This window comes from Odocoileus virginianus, chromosome 32, assembly GCF_023699985.2.
Source record: "Odocoileus virginianus isolate 20LAN1187 ecotype Illinois chromosome 32, Ovbor_1.2, whole genome shotgun sequence".
Classification (NCBI taxonomy): Eukaryota; Metazoa; Chordata; class Mammalia; order Artiodactyla; family Cervidae; genus Odocoileus; species Odocoileus virginianus.
The window spans coordinates 20,729,836-20,756,052 of NC_069705.1; the positions used below are offsets into that span (position 1 = coordinate 20,729,836).

General features: G+C 38.8%; 1 protein-coding gene across 5 annotated transcripts in view; it reads right to left on the reverse strand.

The window, feature by feature from the left end:
- DLC1 (DLC1 Rho GTPase activating protein) overlaps positions 1-26,217 on the reverse strand; it is a 489,149-nt gene that overhangs the window by 369,271 nt on the left and 93,661 nt on the right. Inside the window, exon 1 of one of the 5 annotated variants that reach the window (XM_020892416.2) lies at positions 3,400-3,492. The exons of the other annotated variants lie outside the window; for them this stretch is intronic. The gene's annotated coding sequence lies outside the window, so the exon portion shown is untranslated. Of the gene's footprint in view, positions 1-3,399; positions 3,493-26,217 lie in introns of those variants that run through there. 5 annotated transcript variants of the gene reach the window in all.

Here is a 26,217-nt window from a genome sequence, read left to right on the forward strand (position 1 = left end):
CATTTCTTTGTCTCCCTTGTGACAGATTTTGTAGTATTTTCCATACTTGCATCTCATTGTTACTCCAACCACATAGATACAACTAACAGATTAAATAACTTCCTCATTGTCACAATTTCATATATGGTGAGGTTCCAGAATCAAATTGAATTCTCTTTCCAGAATGTGTTCTCTTACACTTTCCAGCTTTTATGAATTTTGAGTAGCAGCACTGCTTTCGAGGATTGAGAATGAATGGGACAGCGATTACAGTCTGAATAGCAGCATTGCCATTTAGGTTTCCATAGGCCCATGTTCCAAAGCACAGGTCAAAGAATAAAAGTCCCTTTCTTTTTTATAGCTTTGGAAGTTCTGAAATCCATCTACAGTTTAATTAAAGCCTTAGAAAACTGCGATTAATATTGCTTTTCTAAAAAATCCTTTGTGTTCCATTAGAACTAGGCTAGTCCAGAGTACACGGGGCTAGAGTCCATACTGTGGCCAGAATAACGGGCTTTGGAGCCCAAATTCACTGAGGTTTGAAAAAAAGCTCTGACACTTAACTGCTCTGTGATCCACAAGTATGTTCCTTATTTGTGAAGGCCTCAGTTTTCTCATCTACCATTTTCTACCTAATGTGTAAGTTGTTGTCACAATTAATAAATCAGAAAGAGAAAAACAAATGTATATTAATGCTTATATGTGGAATCTAGAAAAATGGTACAGATGAACCTATTTGCAGGGCAGGAATAGAGACTCAGACACCAAGAACAGACATGTGTACATGGGGCGGGGGTAGGGGTGGGAAACGGAAGTGGGGTGAATTGGGAGGATGGGATTCACATATATGTACTACCATGTGTAAGACAGAGGGATAGCAGAAACCAGCACAGGAAGCTCCGCTTGATGCTGTATGATGGCCTAGATGGGTGGGAGGGTGGGATGTGAGAGAGGTTGCAGACAGAGGGGATATAGGTAGACACATAGCTGATTCACTTTGTTGTACAGCATAAACACAACATGGTAAAGCAACTATATCCTGATCAATTAAAAATAAGTAAATAAATGAGATCATGCACATAAAGAGTCTGGATCTGATGCCGATGCATAGTTAATGCTCAAATAAAAGGAATTACAGGTATTTGCAAAGTTGAAGTATATGCAAGTAGCACAATTTTCCAAATCCTGAGAGTTTTATTAAAATTTGTATTTGAAGGTTACGATTAACATGAAATAACTTCAATAAGAAATGATTGATAGATTTCCTGAAATATGTAACCTACCTAATTTGACATGATTTTGACCTTCTAAACAACTTTAGTTGTTAAAGTTTGCATGTCTAGAGAAGTGTGATATCGCTTTGCTAAAATCTATACAGACTAAATCCACTTCAACTATCTAAACAGTCTAAAGCTCTTGAGTTTTCCTGTAGGGAAAGCATAAATTGTGAACAAAATTATATATATATAAAAGCAATTCTAGTTTCCATCCACCAGAAAAGTGGCATAATAGCTCAACATTGTAGGAGAACACCCGCATAGGGCAGCTTATTTTTGTATAAAAAGTTGCGATTGGATTTCCGTTGATTTTTCTGTCCCTTATATAAAGCCGGGCCTAACAATAAATCCACTTGTGTTCAGTCACCCTTCCAACCTCACGTTTTTTTTTTTTTTCCCCTTGGTGAACAAAGTTACTTCCTCTTGTGGAAGAATTTAATATGACATTTGAATAAAATAATCCTTTGATACAGCTGGAAAAGAGGAAAGCACATTTGTCTTATCTGACTATATCACTTAAAAGTGATTCAGAAAAAAAGTAATATACTGCCCAAGGGACTTTTATTTTTATTATTTGAGCATAATGTGCTAGGTGACTGTTCTAATGGCCATTTAGTATAAAGAATGCCTTTCAGTAAAGTCCCTGGAATGCTCCTGGCAGATTCCCTCAGCTCTTCCGCTCCCACCCACTCCATTGGGTGACATCAGCTTGGGGCCTTACACCAGAAGGACATTTCAGGGCTGGGGGGCAGTCATGAAGCTCTCCCACTCTGGGACCACAAAAATCCCAAAGGTTTCTTAGCTAACACCCTTTAAAAAATTGAGGCCTGTGGAAAACCTACGCACGGAAAGTCTGTTTCTATTTCAGTTGTGTATCAGTTAAGATGGAAAATTTTTAAAGTCCACACAGATGGTAAATAAATTTCTGCTACATGAGGCAGTTCCTGGAATAAAGCAATTTTCTCAAATAACAAGTGCCAACTTATTTTTTTTTTTCTCAGCAGGACTTATTTTTAACTTTCCCAGGGAATGGTTAAGAGGCTGAGAGCAGTGTCCTTCACCTTAGGAATCCGAGGCTCCTTCCAGAAGCAGCTAAGGCTTTTCTCCCTACAGACTTGTATGCAGACAGACAGACATACCCTGAGTGAAGCGAGTGGTTGTTCACAGTCTTAGGGGAGGGGAATGAGAGAGGGGTGGGGAATGAGAGAGGGGAGGGGAATAAGAGAGGGGAGGGGAATGAGAGAGGGGATGAGAAGATGGGAATTTTGCGCAAATATTTATGTCTTCGTTCAATGTTTAGTTTTCTATAACTTCCTCCAAACGGCATGTAATTAACTCATATTCTTGTGTAGGAATTCCTTAACTATCTTGAACAAATGGCCATTAATCCTTAGGGATTCTTTTCCCACTGAGACCTGGCCTGTCTCCGGAAAACTTCAGCATCCATCTCCTAGGACGCGGTTGCACCCCGCTAACAGTTTGCTGGGTCAAGCATCCCAGGGGAGAGACATCCTGGAAAGGGCTGCAATTGGCAGGGAATGCATGGGTCTTAAACAAAACCGTGCCACTTGCTAAAGGGTGATTCAAACATTTCTTGTAGTAGCAGCCATTCTCTGTTCAGAAGAAACATAGAGACTATTAAAATTTAAATTGTGTTGTAACACACTGATTACAGCAGAATAAGTCTAACAACAGAGGGTGAAAGAATGTGTTAGTCGCTCAGTCGTGTCTGACTCTCTGCGATCTCATGGATCTCATGGAAGCCTGCCAGCTTCCTCTGTCCATGGAATTGTCCAGGCAAGAATACTGGAGTGGGTTGCCATTCCCTTCTGCAGGGGATCTTCCTGATCCAGAAATCAAACCCGGGTCTCCTTCATTGCAGGCAGATTCATTACCCCCTGAGCCATATGCTAAATTTGTAGTCTTTACAAATTCAAATTATTATCTTTGTCATTTTTTGTTGTTGTTAAGACCTGTCACTCAGCACTACAAGGGTCTATCAATCTATTGATAAATGTTTACTGAGGGCCTGAATACGAAGTCACTGTAGGAGTAAGGAAAAAAAGAAAACCTATCTTTACTTTAAAGAAGTTATAATTGAAGAGAGAAACACCACTGTACCTCATTTTACTGTTCGCCTTACCGTGCTCCGCGGTTACTACGGTTTGTTTTGTTTTTTAAGAAACTGAAGGTCTGTGGTGAGGCTGCGTGGAGCGAGCGAATTGCGGCAGTTTTCCCACCGCACTTACTCACGTCATGTACGTTTTTTGCGGTAATTCTCGCGAGATTTCACTTTTTCGTTACCTTTATACCTTTATATGGTGATCTGTGATTCTTTATGTTGCTGTCATAATTGCTTTGGTGGTTTTTTCAGCGATAAGTATTTTTTAATGAAGGTATATACTTTTTTTTTTTTAGACAGTGGCTACTGCACCCTTAATATTGTAAACACTATGTTGTAAACAGGATATTCCCAGTGGCTAGTGGTATGCTGCCTGCCAATGCAGGAGACATGAGTGACGCGGGTTTGGTCCCTGGCTCGGGAAGGCCCCGTGGAGAAGGAAATGGCAACCCGCTCCCGTATTCTTGCCTGGAGAATCCCATGGAAAGAGGAGCCTGGCGGGCTGGGGTTGCAAAGAGTCAGACACAACTGAAGCGACTCAGGTGGAATCTCTGAGTAAAGCATCCAACCCACATGAAACAAGAAGACATTTTTCTGAAAGAGAATTTTCAAGTTCTTTTATTTTTATGACGCTCTTACAACTTGCAGTGACAACTTAGTGTGGGTGTGAGAGAGAAATTCTGATGCTTGAGAGGAAACACTGACAAATCACTACATTGAGGCATGAATACAATTTACTAACAAGTATGTGGGGATTAGAGAAGTGAGGAGCTAGGAGGAATGTGAAGGTTTCTAATTCAACACCCTCTCTTGAATAATAAGGACACAAGCCTGAGGAGGGGACAGATTTGCTCAGAGATGTGGTCAACACTTTTCCATGACCTAACTGTGTCCCCTAGATCATAATGTAAGAAGCAATAACAGATTCAGTGTTTCTGTTCTGTAGTATTTATGTGAAAACACGTGAATCTGACTGGCTTCCTGAGAATAAAATACATCTGAGATTCACTCCATTTTTTTCTGTTTTCTTTCATTTGGTCACTAAGTTTCCTGTGATGTTACACTAAATCAAAGGGCAATTGAATGAGAACATATTTTGAGAGTGATATAATGGCATTTTTCATAGACAAAGAAGACCACACTGAAATCTCAGTTTTAAAAAGAAACAAATTACTTAATATTTGTAATTTTTTTTTTCTTTTTTGACTTAAAAAATATGTTGTATCAGGGTTGAATTGTTTAACAGTCTTCAAAAAGTGGTTTGAGAGTACAGCAGAGATGTCTTAATAATTAAAAGTTGTTTCTGAAAATCTTTGGGGGGGAAAAAAAAACTTGATTTTTCCATTTTCGTTCAAAAAGACTCAAATCTTCTGATTCTGAAGGGCCCAGCAAAAGGCCATCTTTCCTATCAGGTCTTTGGTTAAAAAATAGTGGTTCAAATAATGAATTTCCTGTTATTCTTAGCATGTGCCCAGAAGCCATGGAGATTTTTGGACAAACTTAGTGAATTAAAGAAAGAAAGTGAATAAAAGACTCTATTATGAATAGCAACCATAGAAAATAAAGCTTATAAACAGTAGTAGTTTCATGATGAAAAGAGAGACATAACTGTAACCACAAAATCTCTTCCAGAGATGGGGAGACTCCTGGGTGTATTTCAGCCCTGAGGTAAACTGGAAGAAATACAGACCCTGAGGCTGCTACTCAGGTCCTTAGAAGAACATACTAAGGAGTGAAGTCAGTGATTGAAAGAGACCAGGATGTAATTTTGGAAGACTAATTAGCAAGAGTGAAATGTTACAGACTCATTTATACTCTCATCATTTCCTTCAACCCAGTATTTTCTGTAGTTCCTGCATGCTTGGGTCATTATTTCATAATCAGGTCTTCACTGAATTACAAATGGGTGATGGAGAAACTTCTACAGGAATCAATTGTCAGTACATTTACTATCTCCCAAGGAATTGGAGAAGTGAGTATGTTGCCTATTGGACCCCCCCAAAAAAAAAAGTTGTAGGAGTGAACTGTGATGATGGAAAAGTGTCCATTTAAAAGCAATAAGCAAGACAAGTGCTCAGGGCTGGTGCACTGGCAAGACCCAGAGGGATGGGATGGAGAGAGAGGCGGGAGGGGGGATCGGGATGGGGAACACATGTAAATCCATGGCTGATTCATGCCAATGTATGGCAAAAACCACGACAATATTGTAAAGTAATTAGCCTCCAACTAATCAAAATAAATGGGAAAAAAAGGGATAATTAAAATTGTCTTTAGGGTGGTCCCTAAAAAAATAAAAGCAATAAGCATTTATACTTTTTGAACTTTAGAATAAATGAGAAATGATTTCAGTACTACTTCAACAGCCTAATTGCTTTGCAAATCATTTACTGCTTTGTGAATATTGACTCTTCCATGACTTTCTGTGAACATCCAGCTGTAAGAGCTTTATTTTTATGATGCTTTTAAAACATTATACCAGTTATCCAAAGCTGAATCTCTGTCCAAAAAGTTGCATTGAGGTTTCTAAATATTAGGAAAATTAAAAACATAAGCAAATATAGTCTAATAATTTCAACAGAATTTTCTAATGCCTCCAAGAAGTTTAAATTTAGAGAGAGGAGACAAAGAACATTTTTATTTTTACATACACATCAATGCCACAGTTCTTTTTAGTAGGGCTAGTTCATAAATCAACTATGTAATTTGTCACCCAAATGGGACACTTCAGAGTGAAAGTGGGAGCTAAGGAGGCAGGATGTGGGGAAAATGGCATAACCAAAGTGGCTGGACCAACCAGGATGAATAGTCTCCATGCTAATGGAGCATGTATCATGAGAGTTGGAGTTATGGATGTTTTTCCTTCAAGGTTTTTGAGTTTCTTGGGAAAAACGACAGTAACTTATTCATCTTTGATTATCTGGCAACTAATATACTACTCAAAATTTAGATGGTAAGAAATGCTAAATGAATAATGATTGTGTGAATTAACAAAATTACAAACAACTGTAATTTTATTGTGGGGTACACTTCTTCATGTATGTGAAATCAAAGATTAAAACTTTATTCAGAATAAAGGACATGAGAAGCTAGCATAGTTAGTATTTCTTTTTCCCTTCTTCCCTAGTAAAGGAAGCTGTATTTTTCTCTTATATGAACCTTAATGAAATTGGAGACAGTTCTGTAGTCAGTTGTGGTTAGAGTACAGACTCATTCATTAGTTTGTCCACAAGCCCATCCATTCAATTCGTCCATTCATTCATCTATTCTTTCATCCATTCATTCATCCATACTTTCATCCATCCATCCATCCACCCACTAGATGACTTCCTATTTTTCACTATCCATATTGGTCACTGAAACTACACAGGGGAAACACATATTCTTTGCCCTCAATGAGCATATGAGTACCACCAAATGAGGGCATTTATTCGGTTCATCCTCAAGCAAGATGAAAAAAATATTACCCTTCATTCATTTTATGTCTTTCCTTAATGAAGACATTTTCAGGGAGAGAAGAAGAAATAGCTTTGCAAACTTAAAGAAAGTGGGATGAGTTTGGAACAGTTAAGTTCTAAAATGAGGCTGAAGTGAGGCAAGTGGGTGTAAAGAGTAACCACTATGAGTCCATGACGGCCAAAGAGCATAGATCTGTAGTGTTTCTATAAGAAACTCAGAGTAGTGAGAACAGCCTTAAAATTCAAGAAGAACTAAATACAGAGGACTTTAAAATGCAAGCTGGGGGATGTGAACTTTATCTGATAAAAATGAAGAGATCAGATCAGTTTAATGAAGGGAAATCACCTGCTGATGATGTCTTCTTAGGAAGGTTAAGCTGATTATACTATGTAGAAGGTGCTAGAATAAGAGAAAAGACTGGATTCAGGGAGATAGCAAGGGATTTATTATAGTACTTTTTTATTCTGACATAAGCATCTGGATAAGGTGGACATATGAGAAACGGAGACATATAAATGATATATTCCTACAAGAATCACAGAGAGATCGAACAGCAGTCACCTATTGTAACCAATTTTCTTTAGCCATACTAGGAAAGGCTAACCAAAATCACTGTATCTTTAAGAAAAAGAAATAGCAGGGAGACAGACCATGGCACAAAAAAATAATTCAGGTAATACCAACAACACACTGAAAACCTCAAAACCTCATGTGAAATTTAAATTTACTTTGAAACAATGTGAATAAAGCTCTTAAAACTACAGGAAATTAATACATGTATCAAAGATGTGTTTCAGAAATTCAAAATGTCTATTACAAACTGTTGTTAGACACATCATGCTCCATTCTGTATATATCTGTTGGGCTAGTCAAGTCATAGCTCTGGAAAGTTCAGGCAGAAATTTAGAGATTTGGAATCCATCTTTACTTTAGAAACATGTAGAGAAGTACCTGTGAGTTTTTGCTGTAATGAGCTGTTATTATGGAACTAATAATTCTACATCCTCAATATTTTTCATGCCAAGCCCCTTAATCTTCCCATCATCTCTTGCTCAATTTACTGCTACATCATCCTAACTGGTTTCTTTGATTCCAGTTCGAATTGCTGTCAGTCCATTATCTGTACTACATCCAAATATACCTATACGATGTAGTTCTGTCATGCTCTCATTCATAGCTTTAAAATTCCAAGGTGCTAGTCAAGGTTTTCAAGGACAGTCACACTCTGGGCCCTGTGTGCCTACCCAGTCTCATTCTGTCCTTCTGTTCATTTCATATTTTATAGTGACATTCAACTTCTCCTAGTTGCTGAGGCTCACTGTATTCTCTCTCTCACTCAGAAAGCTCTTCCAGTCCACCTTCCTGCCCTTGCCGTTCTTCAGGTTTTATCTTAAAAGTTTACTCAAAAGGCCTCCCGGAACCCCTTAGACTGAATTTGGACCTCGCTCCAGGTATTCTCTCCCCCTGTATAGGCTTGCATTGCACTTATCTCTCAGTGTTGGAATCATCAATTAACTTCTTTGTACTGCAGGAGTTGAACTGTGGCCCCCAGAAGGAATGTGTGTGTCCTACAGCCTAGAATCTATGAATGTGATCTTATTTGGAAAAATGATCTTTGCAGATGTGATTAAGTTAAGGGCCTCAAGACACGACGGTACATATTTTTAAGTTCTTTAACATCCATAAGAATCATTATCTTGCCCACACTCCAGTGATTAAACAGGTTTAGGATTCTAGGTTTATTTGATGGTATTCCTTAACTTTCCTGTGACCCTATATTTAAACCATGAATACCGATGTCACAGTGATAACTTGTTTTTTGTTGTTGTTGCTTTGTTTTCAAGTCTCTGAATATTTTAAAGGCATTTTCTTAATCCTTGGATGTATAAAACTTATCAGGATGTAACTAAGAGCAGCTTTGCTTCTTTTGAGCATAATCTAATGTTTACTAAGAACTTTAAATCTGAAGAGCTGTGCCCTTTACCAGTTTAGGAAATACTTCTTTCAATATTTTATGAGTATTGCTACCTCCCATTGTTTCTGTTGTTCCTGCCTGGAATTCCTATTAGATGTTTTTGAATAACCTGCATCTAAGTCTCTTAATTTCCACCTATTATTTGATATTTCTCTTATTTTTGCTTTATTAACTATGAGAGTTCCTTGACTCCCTGTACCAGATCAACAGTTTGGTCTTTAGATATATCCATTTTATTATTCACCATCAGTTGAAACTCTTGTTTAGGTCATATGTTTAACTTACACAACTCTTTTCCTATTTTCATTCAATCACCTAGTCAATACAGAGTTATTGAGCACTTACAAGGTACCAAGCATTCTTCTGGATGTGAGGGATACAAAACAACATCTTCTCTCAAAAGAACTTACTTTCTAGTTTGCTGCTGCTACTGCTAAGTCACTTCAGTCGTGTTTAAGGAAGCATAAAACAGACCAGCTAAGGAGTGGGCGAAACAAATGCAGGAAAAGAATCAAGAGTAGGATCCTAGTGGTCGTGTTAAGAAGCAGATTCTAAAAGAAGAGGGAAATCAAATTTTACAAATGCCATGGGTAGATCAAGGAGAAATTTGGCACTGAGCAACATCAAGTTCATTGGCCAGCTTGTTCATAGCCGTTTGGATAGGAGCAGATGCTTTTCAGTGAGGCTGAGAACAAAAGGGAGGACAGGAATTGAAGAAAGTGAGCAAAGCCAACTATTAAATAATGATTTAATAATTGCTATAAAGGAACATGAAGAAAGAGGAGGATGTGGTGTCAAGAGAGATTTCTTTTAAAATTTTAATGGGATATATTTGGACATCATATTTAGAACCTGATAGAAATGACCCAGTAAAGGAAACATCACTGATCCAAGAGAGAAGGCTGTTCTAGGAGTGATGTCCTTGAACTGATGAGAGAGGAGGGGGTCCAGGGCCCAGTGGTGGGACTAGGCTTAGATTGAAGCTGAGAGTTCATACCTGTAACAAGAGGGAAGGTGAAGAGTATGAAGTATGCTTTCTGCTCTCTCTTTGCTGGTAAATATAAATTCGTTCCAAATTGAAGGGATGGGAGTGTACATTTAGGTGGTAGATGTTGCTTATGACTCACTCTTAACTGTATGAAAGTGAAAATGTTAGTTGGTCAGTCATGTCCAACTCTTTGCAACCCCATGGACTTGCAAAGGAGGAGTCCACCAAGCTCGTCTGTCTGTGGGATTCACCAGGCAAGAACACTGGAGTGGGCAGCCATTCCCTTCTCCAGGGGCTCTTCCCCACCCAGGGAAGGAGCCTGGGTCTCCTGCATTGCAGGCAGATTCTTTACTATCTGAAGCCACCAGGGAAGCCCCTTAACTGTATACATCTGTTCAGTTGTTTTGGTTTCAAAAAGTTACATGAGAAAAGGAATGCAGAAGGGTGTTCTCAGAGTCACAAAGGAATTCTGTACCACTGGGAGATAATATGTCACTGAGAACATAGGCAATCCAGTTCACTCCTCACCTGGGTGTCCACTGACCCCAACAGAGGGTTGCATAATAACTGGCCTGCAGAAGAGAGACTCCCAGGCATCTGAAAATGGCCTGGCCAACAACGTCAGGCAGAAGTATTTGCTAATTTGCTAATAATTCTTCCAGTATTATTTTATTGATGAAGCGGTAACAATGACTTCAAGATACTGTGTCACATATAACTCCCATGGATTTTAAATATAGAACAACATCATTGAACATCCCTAGACAAGGTTCTGATCCACCTTAAGAGTGTTGGCTACGTCCCTTTGGTATTTTAAGCATGACTTTGTGGCTGCTTGATACTCCCTTCCAATTAACACACATCCACTATTTCCTCCCTAGGAAAGACTGACATACTCTTTCTGCTACAAGCCCCCATATTGTGTAGGAAACCATAGAGTGATCATTTTGATTATTCTCAACATTGTGCTTTGGTCTTTCAGCATAAACCCAGATTTAAAACAACTTGAATGTAGATTGATAAATAGTAGCTTAAAAATGTTTCTTCCCTCACTAAGCCTGCACACTCCTTGTTCTCAAATACCATCCCCGCCTATTCTTCCCTGTGTGGATGCTCAGTTGTGTCCGACTCTTTGCAACCCCATGGACTGCAGCCTGCCAGGATCCCCTGTCCATGGGATTTCTCAGGCAAGAATACTGGAGTGGGTTGCCATTTCCTCCTTCAGGGGATCTTCCTGACCCAGGGATCGAACCTGCATCTCCTGAATTCGCAGGCAATTTTTTTTACCACTGCGCCACCTGGGAAGCCCATTCTTCCCCACCTTAAACAACTCTGTGTGTGCCAATTTTTGCTGTAATAATCTGCACAATAACCAGCACTTCAGATCAGCATGGCACATATACAAACTGAGTTGCAACTCAAATGCATCACTCACTTTATTAATGTTGTGACTTACCTTACATCTCCTGAGTAAATGCAGTTCTCTTAAAAATGAAAAGATTTATATGAAAGTTAGAAATTAAATTTCTTAATCATCTGGCTTCATGCAAGCAATATAACTATTGCCCATTCATTCTCTATCAAAAACATACATTTTTCTCAGTGGTCAGGGTTGGAAATTTAGGATTACAATAATTATAAGGTACTACATGGGAAAATAGATTTATTTTCATTGTAAGTTGTCCAGGACAGGCTGATGTGCAATGATGCATGCTCTTTGTTTCTAATCTAGATAGAATTTTAGGTATAAAAATTTAGTGCTTTACATGATTATTGATACGTTTAAAAGGAAACATTTCTTGAAGATGATACTGAAATGACTGGCTAGCTCCTTTTCTCTTCTGGCTGCCTTAAGGATTGCTCACAGTATGGAAGTTGTTTGAAATACTTTTCAGCTTGTTTAAAATTTATCATGCCTCAACCCAAACACTGTGGACATCTGAGAGAAAGCACTTTGTAACTTCTAAGTGGACAGAGATAATATTTATGACAGAGGTCTAGGTTGATCATAGGGAAAGGGTACAGAATAACTGAATTAAATGAAAATTCATGTCTCAGGAAAGAGTGACTTTTTCCTATTAAACTAGAAAGCAAGAGAAGCTGAGAAAAATCTTCATTTTTTACTCCATTTTCAGCTTCTAAAAATTTATATTTTTGTCAACATATACCTGAAATGGTAGTTCAGTTTGCAAAGACTTTTTTTTTTTCCCTGCATACAGAGTGGACAAATGTCTGAAATAGGAGGATAAAACATTTCCTTTCATCGTTCAAAAAAACCTTAATATTAGGTTTGTGTTACATTTCAGTGTTGGCCAATTCTTTCTGATTACTTTTAAATTACAGCTTTTGCATGATAATGTGCAAGTCAGCATCTTTCCCGTGGGGCAGCAACTTTGCCTTGGTAACAGGACATACCTCTGTTAACACGCTAAATTACAGCTCTTTGGCCTTGTCAAGATACACACATTATTCCAGTTAAAGTGAAATGCATGGATGTTTAAAGTCTCTTCCTGTTGGAACAGTCCATGAACCTATGAAAAGCAAATTCTCCATCTCTCATATCTTATCTGTTTATAGGATGCTACCTACAACAGTCCAGGCAATTGAGCGACACGTTGTTTGTAGGGTAAATCAACATGTGACAGGACATTCAACATCATGTGACCATCTTACAACAAACTGAAGACAAAACGCAAGGACTTTTAGGGACGGATTGAAAATCAAAAGTCTCAGCTACACAATGGCAAATGCATTCTGTGAGAAAGATATTCTGCTCCAAAAATTCAGCTATTCCTAATGCAGGCTCTGGTCAGCTGTTAACTCAAACGCCACTTCCCCGTGCCTTTGAGGAGTAGGAGTGTGAGGAAAAGGTCCACAGGTCTCAAAGATGATACTCACCACAGAGGCAGAGGCTGCTTCTAGATTCTTTCACACTGAGGAAGCAGAGCTGACTTACTAACCTCCTGGGAGGAGCAACCACTTAGTTCCTAAGTTATCTGTCCTCTATTCCATGTCTCAGTAAAGGCTGTACTTACTGCAGGCAGGCAAATATCACACCTCAAATTGTGCTTGATTATTGCATATATTGAAAATTAGGTACATGTGTATATAATGTAGTCATTAATTATACATATATAGTATATTATTAAATGAACTTATTTTACTCTTGGATTTCTTGCTATAGATTTGGGCTTTATACATTCCATAATTCTCTTAAGCAAAATTTTACTTTATTGAGAAATTCATAAGTGAACTTTGTATGCAGTGGTAAAGAATCTGCCCGCCAATGCAGGAGACTCAACAGATGCAGGTTCGATCTCTGGGTTGGGAAGATCCCTGGAGAAGGAAACAGTAACCCACTCCAGTATTCTTGCCTGGAAAATTCCATGGACAGAGGAGGCTGGTGGGCTACAGTCCATGAGGTTGCAAAGAGTCAGACACAACTGAGCACATTCACACACAGCCATAAATGATTTTAACACATCTATGAAGATATAAAAGTAGGAATCACTGTCCCATCTCATTCCATCATTATTATATAATTGAACCATTCTGTTGATGCTTTAGTCATCAAGCAAATTTCCATGATTCATTTCGCTTTTCTGCTAACTAATCAAATACTAGCTGTGGAGCAAATTAACATGGCTAGCGTTTTTTCAGAACCCATTAGTATGTTGAAACTGAGATTATTTGTTTATGTATTTATTTAAGATAAAGTGAGCCCAGAAACTACTTAGCTAAAAATCTAACTTTAAGAACAGAAAATTGTTTTGCCGAAGCTAAAGCCTGGTACATGAAGTACCATCCATCCTCTTTTGATTTTCATATCACTATGAAATATTCTTCAAAAAAGAAAAAAAAAAACTTAATATTTAAAAGTGTTTGTTTACAAAATGGCCTTTTTGAAGTATTTCCTTATTTCACTTACTTCCTTAAGTCTGTGTATTTAAAAATAAAATGGTATTTTCCAAGAACAGTTTAAAGGAAGCACAGAGAGATACCTCTCCCTTATTTTCACAAACAGAAAGTCTCTAGCACCTTCCAAGCTCAGCTCAGGCACACCCTGGGTGAAGCCTTCCCTGACCCGCTCATCTACAGGGGTTCCCCATCCTGGCCAGAAGCATGTGGGGTCTTAGCTCCCTGATCAGGGATCGAATCTGCAACCCCTGCATTGGAAGGTGAATCCCCAACCATTGCCACCAGGAATATCCCGCTCCATTGATCTTAATTCTGGGTACCAGTGCATTAGGTTGAGCCAGGGTATTACTGTACTTGTGGTTCAAAACCTAGTATTACATTAGGTTCTAATAGTAATAGGTATTAAGGTTAAAAGTTAGTTTAACTGAATATTTTGTTATTTGTATTATATTGTCCCTACCACTGTGTAAGCTCCTTGAGGTAAGGATGCATATATGATGCTTATTCAGATTCTACACCATACATGGCAAAGTGCATGGGGAAATGCATATTCCAGACTGTACTCTATAACGATAATTAGATAGCAAGGATGTATGTGTGGGTTGACTTACTTTCTAAATCCTCTCTCAAATGTTGTCAGTCTTTTTCCATAATTATTCCCAGACAGTTCAGCTTATTCTTGGATCTGTGACTAGGGCATTTTAATAAAACAGAAAATAACAACTCCTACTGCTAATAGATGAAGTCACACAGTGTTTGCTAGGTGTCAGGCACTGTTCTAATTACTGCATACATATGAACTTTATCTTCTCAAGAAAAAAATGAAGCATCCCATTATATAGTGAAAAACTGAGGTACAGAGACAGTAAATAACCTACATGATTACAAAGCTGTGTGTGAGGGAAGCCATTTGCTTTTAGAGTTCATTGACTTAATTACTTTTTACAGAACCACAGTGTAGGAGCTGTGGAGATTTACCATGACCTATGAAGTGTTCTGGAGAAGGCAATGGCACCCCACTCCAGTACTCTTGCCTGGAAAATCCCATGGACAGAGGAGCCTGGTGGGCTGCAGTCCATGAGGTCGCTAAGAGTCAGACACGACTGAGCGACTTCACTTTCACTTTTCACTTTCCTGCTCTGGAGAAGGAAATGGCAACCCACTCCAGTGTTCTTGCCTGGAGAATCCCAGGGACAGGGGAGCCTGGTGGGCTGCCGTCTATGGGGTCGCACAGAGTCGGACACGACTGAAGCGACTTAGCAGCAGCAGCATGAAGTGTTCTAGAGATCTCCAACTAAAGTAGCTACTATACCCTTATTGGCTATATATACTGTGACTATAGGTTCCACTAGAATTTGACCAATTCCCAGATATAATTCTGCAATTCTTCAGTTATTTATCTGTCAAATATTCACCTCAAATTTTAGCTAAATAATGAATTTTTCTAGTGGTTGTGATATGTAGCGTTGAACCACATTTTCCATCTCATTTAATAACCTAACAACCTGTGATGTAGGGACTGTTGTCTGCATTTTTCAATAATACATAAAGCTCACACAGATTAAAAACACCCCTCAATTTAGACGATGCTCCTCCTCATTACAGCTTAATTTCTTGGTTAGAAAATCAAGCTCAGACCAAGCTATTCATTTTCTAGACCAAATAATGATGCTATTTCAACTAAAAAACAAAACAAAAACTCTGGGTTAACTTTCAATGTATATAAAAAGCAGTATATCCTTTTGAAGTTTTACTGGCTCAAAAAATAGAACCCAAAATGGAAGAGGTTCATTAATTACTAGTTTTATTCCTATGCCAATGTAGAAATAGAACTGAAAAAAGAATAAAAGTGGACTTTCCTATTTGCTTGTATTTCCTTTGAACATTTTGAGGTTATCTCTAAAGTAGCACTATGATTTTCTCAACATAAAATTATTTGTAGAGTAGAGATCTTGTTGGCAGCAGGGATAAGAACTTTATTTCTAAGAACATGAGCCAGAAAATGAACAGATTCCATTGGCACCGCTGTGCTAAGTGCCCAGATAACAGAGGCAGGGCCCTGTTTTGAAGGTTTTGCTAGTTATCCCAACTTTTGTGGATACTGGCATTTCTTAGAGGGAGGCAGCCAAAGCCTTTGGTAGTTTTGTTGGTATTAAAAGATTAATAAGTTGGTCCTGGTTTATAGTAACAGAAACCCACCAGGAAGAAACTAAATCAGTTTCACTATTAAGATGGCCTCTAATGTGCAACTGGCTTGAAACACCCATTAATTATTTAAAATAACATCATAAAAGTGTATTATTTCTTGCTCCAATAAAAGCTGATGTTGGGTTAATGTGAACTTAATAATGATCTTGTTACTAATAATGTAAATTTGCTGTTTTGGTCCAAGTCACTTCTTGGATCAGAGGTCTATCACACATCGTACCTACTATTTTCAAAAATATCTGGAACAAGAAACATTTAAGATCTAATCACTCTCATTCAGAGTATATTTTTCTGCCATAATGGCACCTGGCATCAAATCTCTCTATGTGGTTTCCACACAGAAATTGAAAATAAATTTACTATTGTCTGACACTCTCTAAACAAAAGTCTCTCCATCTCCTTTATTCATTTGTCTTTTAATTTCTTACTCTATTATTCCTATCATCTCATTTCTACTTCCAATGTCCCCAAAATGACATTAACCAGAAAAGCTCAAGATATTCTAAACCAGTGGCCAACCAACAGTTTTGATTATGTACTTTTCAATGAGCATGTGTACACTATTTACTTATAACATATACTTTCATAGCAACATATCATATATCTTATAAAATATATATAAAAGTAACGGATAAATTACAAATAAATGTGAATGGGGACTTCCCTGGCAGTCCAGTGGTTAAGAATCTGTGCTTCCACTGCAGGGTGTGTGGGTTTGATCCCTGGTCTGGGAAACTAAGTTCCCACATGCCGAGAGGAGTGGCCAAAAAACAAACAAACAAATGTGGACGGATATTCTAATATTTTCCTCTTTACAGTCACCCTTGCCCACTCTTTTCTGAAGACAACTGAATAGTTTCTAAATAACATTCACAACTCCGATTGTTATATAACTACTTAGTGACAGTTAACTGGTGGCAAAAAGTAATAACCATCTTAAATTTGAAGGATGCATCAGAGACCAGAATTTACATAATTATCTTTTCCCTCTCGTCCCCTCATACCTCTTTAGCAAGGAACTATTAATAGCAGGGAAAATATAGAGGAGATTATGGTATAAAGTATGAGATAATTGGTCAGTGATTTTTGGTTATATAAGCCTCATTTCTTCTGTATCCTTATGACTTGGGTTCTTGACATCTGATATTGTCTTCTGAAAATAAATCCTTTACCCTGGCAAGGCTACTCATTCATTTAAGCACTTATGAACAGGATTCTAAGCACTGAGATGGATGCTACAGACACAAAACTGAATCACTACAGACATAAAACTGCCCCCACAAAAGCCGATGTTTTCGTTAGTATTGGTGGGACCAGGTGTATTTGCAGTAAACATTCTAATTGGAGTTAAGTCCTCCATGGGTGAAGACAATCAAGCAACAGATCCGGCTGAGGAAACTGGGTAAAGTCCCTTCAAGGTGAAGACATTTGAGGATTTTAAAATATGAGCTTATCAGGTCTTTCAGCCTGTTGGAGACAGAGAGCATGAACACTGGCTCTAGTTGGCAGAGTTCCTCCTGTGAAATGGCAGGAAGTATTGTCTCCACCTGCTCTGTAATCACTGGAGTTAAAGTTGTGTTCCTTGTCTCCTTACTAAACTTGTGGTGACCATAACTCCATCATGTTGAAAGAGAATCTGATTTCTGCCTGCTACAAATGTCAAGGAATTATATCGTTGCTTTCTTTTCCAATTAACTGGTCTTCCCTTGCTATCCAGTTTAGCCCATCCTTCTCTCTCTCTCTGTATCCCTCTCTGCCTCTCTCTTCCTGTTTTCCTTCTTTCTGATCCTACTTCTTTCATGCCATCCTCTCTTCCTTTCTCATTACTGTTCCCTCCTCATTACTGTTCCCTCCCTCAGTGCTGGCATTATGTGTTAGTCGAACAAAAGCTCTGTTTGGGGATACCAGCAGCATTTCAGGGACTATATGCTTCACAGTGTAATCAACTGTCATTTGGCTTATGGTAGTGCACCATGGTTCACAGAACGGGACCTGGGATACTGAAGATGCTCAATATTAATTACTTATTAATTATACTAGACAATATATCTAGTGTTATTGTTTATAATATAATTAAATGTTGTCTGCATTTTGGTTGATTTTGGGGAATTATGTTTGCTGTGAGGCAAAATATTTGAGCCCCAACTATCTGTAAATATGTTTTTGGCTTTCCAGTTGTTTTTGAGGCAAAAACCCAGTTTAAATGGCATGTAATAATTTGATGGTTTTTGCTGACCTAACACACAAAATGAGCTACTTACAAAGCTACCAGCTTTACCTGGGACACAAATCCTGCTAAAAATATGGCTAAGAAGACCTGTGTTATCCATCTACACATAGATTTTCTACCTGGTAACAACTTTTCTCTGCCAGCCCTAGTGTTAGAGCTACGGAAAAAGGTTAAAAACAGTATAGTCTGCTCAATAAGCCTGTGTGTTTAAAAGAAGTGTGACCTTCATGTAAAATCATATTGTCATTAAGAATCTATCTGCAGCTATGTAGACCTAACCCTGTTTCCCAGTCCTTCCCTCACTGTGAACTGAAAAACAAACTTGAATTCCTCCACTAGTCCTTGCTTTCATTCAATGTTGGGGCCAGCTTAGCCATCTTTAGGTTTTCATTTCTTAGACAGTTTTTCCTTCCTTTTTATATTCTTCCAACTGGCCTCTTGTCTCAGTCCATTCTATATTCTGTGTAATTTATTATGTTCTCTATGTCACCCATTGGTCAATGTTAGCCTTCTCATGCTACTAAGCCCTCCTATAGGCATTCAGGAGACAGAAAAGATCAGGAAGGTCATAGAAAGAAATGAGAAAGTCATTTCAGGTATAGGTGTGCTTTTACCAAATATGTATATATTTTAAAGATAGGATAAGGAGAAATATTTGATTTTTTTCAGTCATTGCTAATTTTTTTCAGTCATTTCAGAATGTATTAGGTTTCCCTGGTGGCTCAGTGGGAAAGAACACTCCTGCCAAGTAGGAGATACGAGTTCAATCCTTGAGTCAGAAAGATCCCCTGAAGAAGAAATTGGCAACCCACTCCAGTATTCTTGCCTGGGCAATCCCATAAGCAGAGGAGCCTGGCAGGCTATGATCCATGGGGTTGCAAAAGAGTTAGACAAGACTCAGTGACTACACAGCAACAAAGAACGTGCTATATTTGTCCAAAGATAAAGTATAGTATGTACTATACTGAAGTATAGTGTAGTATTTACCGCATGGGCTTCCGCTGCTTCCCCAGTGGCCAAGACGGTAAAGAGTCTGCCTGCAATGTAGGAAACCCAGGTTCGATCCCTGGGTCAGGAAGAAATCTTGGAGGAGGGCATGGCAATCCACTCCAGTATTCTTGCCAGCAGAATCCCATGGACAGAGGAGCCTGGTGGGCTACAGTCCATGGGGACACAAAGAGTCAGACATGACTGAGCAACTAATACTACACTACTATGTACAGTGTACTCTTTAGGCTTTGGGCAATTTTTCCATAAGAAAGAGTATATTAATAGCATTTGATCAACATCACTTTGACACATAAAATAGTTTCCCAACATGAAAAGATATTCTGCAATGTGAAGTTAAAGCATCAAGGATTCGCCACAGAATACCACAGAATATATATGCAGCCTGTTAAGGAGCAACGACTGCACTTTGCTGGAGCAGCCGTGAAGAGATTCTCCACGTTCAAGGCAAGAGAAAGCCAAGTCAGACAGCAGGTGTTGCGAGAGGGCATTAGAAGGCAGACACACTGAAGCCATAATCACAGAAAACTAACCATCGGATCACATGGACCACAGCCTTGTCTAGCTCAATGAAACTAAGCCATGCCGTGTGGGGCCACCCAAGACGGACGGGTCATGGTGGAGAGGTCTGACAGAATGTGGTCCACTGGAGAAGGGAATGGCAAACCACTTCAGTATTCTTGCCTTGAGAACCCCATGAACAGTATGAAAACGCAAAATGATAGGATACTGAAAGAGGAACTCTCCAGGTCGGTAGGTACCCAATATACCACTGGAGATCAGTGGAGAAATAACTCCAGAAAGAATGAAGGTATGGCGCCAAAGCACAAACAATACCCTGTTTTGGATGTGACTGGTGATAGAAGCAGGGTTCGATGCTATAAAGAGCAATATTGCATAGGAACCTGGAATGTTAGGTCCATGAATCAAGGTAAATTGGAAGTGGTCAAACAGGAGATGGCAAGAGTGAATGTCAACAATCTAGGAATCAGGAAACTAAAATGGACTGGAATGGGTGAATTTAACTCAGATGACCATTATGTCTACTACTGTGGGCAGGAATCCTTTAGAAGAAATTAAGTAGCCATCATAGGCAAAAAAAGAGTCTGAAATGCAGTACTTGGATGCAATCTCAAAAACAACAGAATGATCTCTGTTCGTTTCCAAGGCAAACCATTCAATATCACAGTAATCCAAGTCTACGCCCCAACCAATAACACTGAACAAGGTGAAGTTGAACAGTTCTGTGAAGACCTACAAGACCTTTTAGAACTAATACCCAAAAAGGATGTCCTTTTCATTATAGGGGACTAGAGTGCAAAAGTAGGAAGTCAAGAAATACCTGGAGTAACAGGCAAATTTGGCCTTGGAGTACGGAATGAAGCAGGGCAAAGGCTAATAGAGTTTTGCCAAGAGAATTCACTAGTCATAGCAAATACCCTCTTCCAACAACACAAGAGAAGACTCTACACACGGACATCACCAGATGGTCAACACCAAAATCAGATTGATTATATTCTTTGCAGCAAAAGATGGAGAAGCTCTATACAATCAGCAAAAACAAGCCCGGGAGCTGACTGTGGCTCAGATCATAAACTCCTTATTGCCAAATTCAGACTTAAATTGAAGAAAGTAGGGAAAACCACTAGACCATTCAGGTATGACCTAAATCAAATCCCTTATGACTATACAGTGGAAGTGAGAAATAGATTTAAGGGACTAGATCTGATAGACAGAGTGCCTGATGAACTATGGACAGAGCTTCGTGACACTGTATAGGAGACAGAGATTAAGACCATCCCCATGGAAAAGAAATGTAAAAATGTAAAATGGCTGTCTGAGGAGACCTTACAAATAGCTGTGAAAAGAAGAGAAGCAAAAAGCAAAGGAGAAAAGGAAAGATATATCCATTTGAATGCAGAGTTCCAAAGAATAGCAAGGAGAGATAAGAAAGCCTTCTTCAGTGATCAATGCAAAGAAATAGAGGAAAACAACAAAATGGGAAAACTAGAGATCTCTTCAAGAAAATTAGAGATACCAAGGGAACATTTCATGCAAAGATGGATACAATAAAGGACAGAAATGATATGGACTTAATAGAAGCAGAAGATATTAAGAACAGGTGGCAAGAATACACAGAAGAACTGTACAAAAAAGATCTTCACGATCCAGATAATCACGATGGTGTGATCACTCACCTAGAGCCAGACATCCTGGAATGTGAAGTCAAGTGGGCCTTACAAAGCATCACTACGAACAAAGCTAGTAGGAGTGATGGAATTCCAGGTGAACTATTTCAAATCCTCAAAGATAATGCTGTGAAAGTGCTGCACTCAATATGCCAGCAAATTTGGAAAACTCAGCAGTGGCCACAGGACTGGAAAAGGTCAGTATTCATTCCAATCCCAAAGAAAGGCAATGCCAAAGAATGCTCAAACTACCACACAATTGCACTCATCTCGCACACTAGCAAAGTAGTGCTCAAAATTCTCCAAGCCAGGCTTCAGCAATATGTGAACCGTGAACTTCCAGATGTTCAAGTTGGTTTTAGAAAAGGCAGAGGAACCAGAGATCAAATTGCCAACATCCGCTAGATCATCGAAAAAGCAAGAGAGTTCCAGAAAAACATCTATTTCTGCTTTATTGACTATGCCGAAGCCTTTGACTGTGTGGATCACAATAAACTGGAAAATTATGAAAGAGATGGGAATACCAGACCACCTGACTTGCCTCTTCAGAAACCTGTATGCAGGTCAGAAAGCAACAGTTAGAACTGGACATGGACCAATAGACTGGTTTCAAATAGGAAAAGGAGTACGTCAAGGCTATATATTGTCACCCTGCTTATTTAACTTACATGCAGAGTACATCATGAGAAACTCTGGGCTGGAAGAAGCACAAGCTGGAATCAAGATTGCCAGAGAAATATCAATAACCTCAGATATGCAGATGACACCACCCTTATGGCAGAAAGTGAAGAGGAACTACAAAGCCTCTTGATGAAAGTGAAAGAGGAGAGTGAAAAAGTTGGCTTAAAGCTCAACATTCAGAAAACTAAGATCATGGCATCTGGCCCCATCCCTTCATGGCAAATAGACGGGGAAACAGTGGAAACAGTGTCAGACTTTATTTTTGGGGACTCCAAAATCACTGCAGATGGTGACTGCAGCCATGAAATTTAAAGACACTTACTCCTTGGAAGGAAAGTTATGACCAACCTAGATAGAATATTAAAAAGCAGAGACATTACTTTGCCAACAAAGGTCTGTTTGGTCAAGGGTATGGTTTTTCCAGTGGTCATGTATGGATGTGAGAGTTGGACTGTGAAGAAAGCTGAGCGCTGAAGAATTGATGCTTTTGAACTGTGGTGTTGGAGAAGACTCTTGAGAGTCCCTTGGACTGCAAGGAGATCCAACCAGTCCGTCCTAGAGGAAATCAGTCCTGGGTGTTCATTGGAAGGACTGATGCTGAAGCTGAAACTCCAATGCTTTGACCACCTCATGTGAAGAGTTGACTCATTAGAAAAGACCCTGATGCTGGGAGGGATTGTGGGCAGGAGGAGAAGGGGATGACAGAGGATGAGATGGTTGGATGGCATCACTGACTCAATGGATATGAGTTTGAGTAAACTCCTGGAGTTGGTGATGGACAGGGAGGCCTGGCATGCTGCGATTCATGGGGTCGCAAACAGTCAGACACAACTGAGCGACTGAACTGAACTGATCTCATTCACAGTGTGCCACTGTATACTCAGTTCAGTTCAGTCGCTCAGTCATGTCCGACTCTTTGCAACCCCATGGACTGCAGCACGCCAGGCCTCCCTGTCCATCACCAACTCCCAGAGTTTACTCAAACTCACATCCATTGAGTCAGTGATGCCATCCAACCATCTCATCCTCTGTCGTCCCCTTCTCCTCCTGCCTTCAATCTTTGCCAGCATCGAGGTCTTTTCCAGTGAGTCAGTTCTTCGCATCAGGTGGCCAAAGGATTGGAGTTTCAGCTTCAACATCAGTCCTTCCAATGAACACTCAGGACTGATCTCCTTTAGGAAGGACTGGTTGGATCTCCTTGCAGTCCAAGGGACTCTCAAGAGTCCTCTCCAACACCACAGTTCAAAAGCATCAATTCTTTGACCCTCGGTCTTCTTTATAGTCCAACTCTCACATCCATACATGATTACTGCAAAAACCATAGCTTTGACTAGATGGACCTTTGTTGGCAAAGTAATATCTCTGCTTTTTAATATGCTGTCTAGGTTGGTCATAACTTTTCTTCCAAGGAGCAAGTGTCTTTTAATTTCATGGCTGCAGTCACCATCTGCAGTGATTTTGGAGCCCAAAAAAGTAAAGTCTGTCACTGTTTGCACTGTTTCCCCATCTATTTGCCATGAAGTGATGTGACCAGATGTCATGATCTTAGTTTTCTGAATGTTGAATTTTAAGCCAACTTTTTCACTCTTCTCTTTAACTTTCATCAAGAGGCTCTTTAGTCCTTCTACTCTTTCTGCCATAATATACTGCCAGGATATACTGGGATATATTTATGTTAGGTCTTGTTCCTCAACATATTCATGTTATCAGTTATCCTTCAATATACATTTTTTCTTCATCTTTGATAATAGAATTTTCAACAGACACCAGTTGCCCAAGATGCAAACTCTATTTCTCAGTGCTTATTGCTAGATGTGGCCATACAGCTAAGTTCTGGAACATGAAATATTAGAAACAAAGAAATGTGCTCTTTCTGGGTCCTGCCTTTACCAAGAAGTGTGGTCATCCTGGTACACTTCCCTCTTCTTACTAATCTGGATATGGATAAATGCTCAAGGTGGTAGACCAGTTGGATAAGAGGGTCTAAGGTTCAGAAAACATACCATTCCAAAATTACTTATACCCAATTATTATATATGTGTGAGAGAAAGATGTTGGTCAAGCCACTTTTACGCTGATTTTCTGTGAAAACAGATCGATAGCATAAAAGATACTTTTGTTGCCTGTTGGAATGTGAGGTTTTTGTTCAAATGGGAAAATTGGATGTCAAAGTTCAAATCATTTTTATATTACCTTTTGTAGTTTATTCTGCTTGGTAACATGGAATATGTCTTATGAAAGCCAATAAAATATTTTATATATTTATACAACTATTATGGCTATTCAAAAATTGGGGAACTATTTAAATAGTCTCTAGAGAAGACTGAATTTCGGACTCTCTTTAATTAGTAAACCACCATCAAGAACAAATATACTGACTCTTAAAAAAAAAAGTCTAGCCTCAAGTCTTTCCCTACATGTTTTCCATCTTCATATCCCATCTGGTTTGAAGAGACCACTTCTTAGACTGTCTTCCTCCCCCACATTTCTTTGGAACTTGTCTCTGGGAATTGCTCTTAACCAGCTGCCTTACCCCAAAGACCCACCCACAGCCTATAAGCGCTGGTCACATGCCACATGACCTTCTTGGCTCATGTTCTGATGTCTGCTCATGATCTATTTGGTTTTCCTTTGATTTCAGTGGCTTTGATTTAATGATATATTTCACCATATTGAAGGGAATTATTAGCTTAAAAGGTCAATATTTATCTATATTTATTACAAATGCAGTCACTCCAACTGAGACTTCTAATAAGTATGTCTGGCTATCTTTGATGGACAGAAATATCACTGGAAAACATGAAAAAATACATCATGCTGAACAACAAATGCCTGCCAATATTTATAGGTTTGAAGGAATTTATGTCTAAATTACAGTGATAACTCTGGAGTAGTATTTCAGTGCATTCTGAGAACTACTCTTAGAAACTCTGTTTTTGTTTTCTTTCCAAGTCTTAGAACCTGATTATACTCCCTCCTGCAAAAAATTCATGTTCATAAATTCAATGACAGATTTGGTTCACTCATATGCCCATCAGATAATGAGCTGATTAAAGTTTTCTAAAATTTTATTAGCTTATTCTGCTTTACCTTTCTAAGTTCTAATCTCAAAGCTGTCACCATGCTTGACAAATAGTTTAAAAGATACAGACAACTCAAACTGCTTTCACAATCAGGCCCCTAAGACCTTAGACATGAAAATGTGGTCCATGTGTCTCTCCAGAAGCTTATCTGGAGATAAGTTTTAAACTAGCTAATACTAGAATTGAGTAATTGATTGAAACTTTTGTTGATATTCTGAAAAAGTCTGTATTTTTGTCATAAAAGTCATAATAATCATAATAACTATATAAATAAAGGGTCATCTTATGCCATGTAGAAAATGCTTCAAATAGTAACTGAACCCACATCTCCTGAGTTTCTTGTATTGGCAGGTGGATTGTTTACTACTGAGCCACTTAGGAAGATGGTCTAATATTAGGATCTAATATTATTTTGTTTTTGTATCTGTTCATTGTATGCATTTTGCCCAGAATACTATTACCTTTGGGTTTCCCTGGAGGCTCAGCTGGTAAAGAATCCACCTGCAACAAAAGAGACCTGGGTTTGATCCCTGGATTGGGAAGATCTCCTGAAGAAGGGAACAGCTACCCACTCCAGTATTCTGGTCAGGAGAATTCCATGGACTGTACAGTCCATGGAGTCTCAAAGAGTCAGACACAACGGAGTCACTTTCCACGAACACCTTTTATAAAAAATATATAGCCCCCAAATGGAAAATGCCCTGCCTCTAACCTTTTACTTCTGTTATTTCAAAGTAAATGTTGTCAACAATTTTGTGCCTATTTATCTAGAATTATGCATATTCTTATTTAGGCATCTAGAGAGGGTCATAACCCATCTATATTTCTATCTATATCTGTATCCACATATTTCATCTTATCAGACGGAGACACACTACAAATATTGGCCTGCCACTGTCTTTTTCTACACACACTATATCATGAGTACCATTCAGTTAGAGAACATGATCTCACTCCATCTTTTTCACGGCTGCATACCATTCCAAACTACAGATTAAACAATCATTATACACTAAACAATGATTATATATCCTTAACTGATGGAAATTTGTGTTGTGTCCTTTTTGTAAGTAACATACAATACAATGATGGACATATCTGTA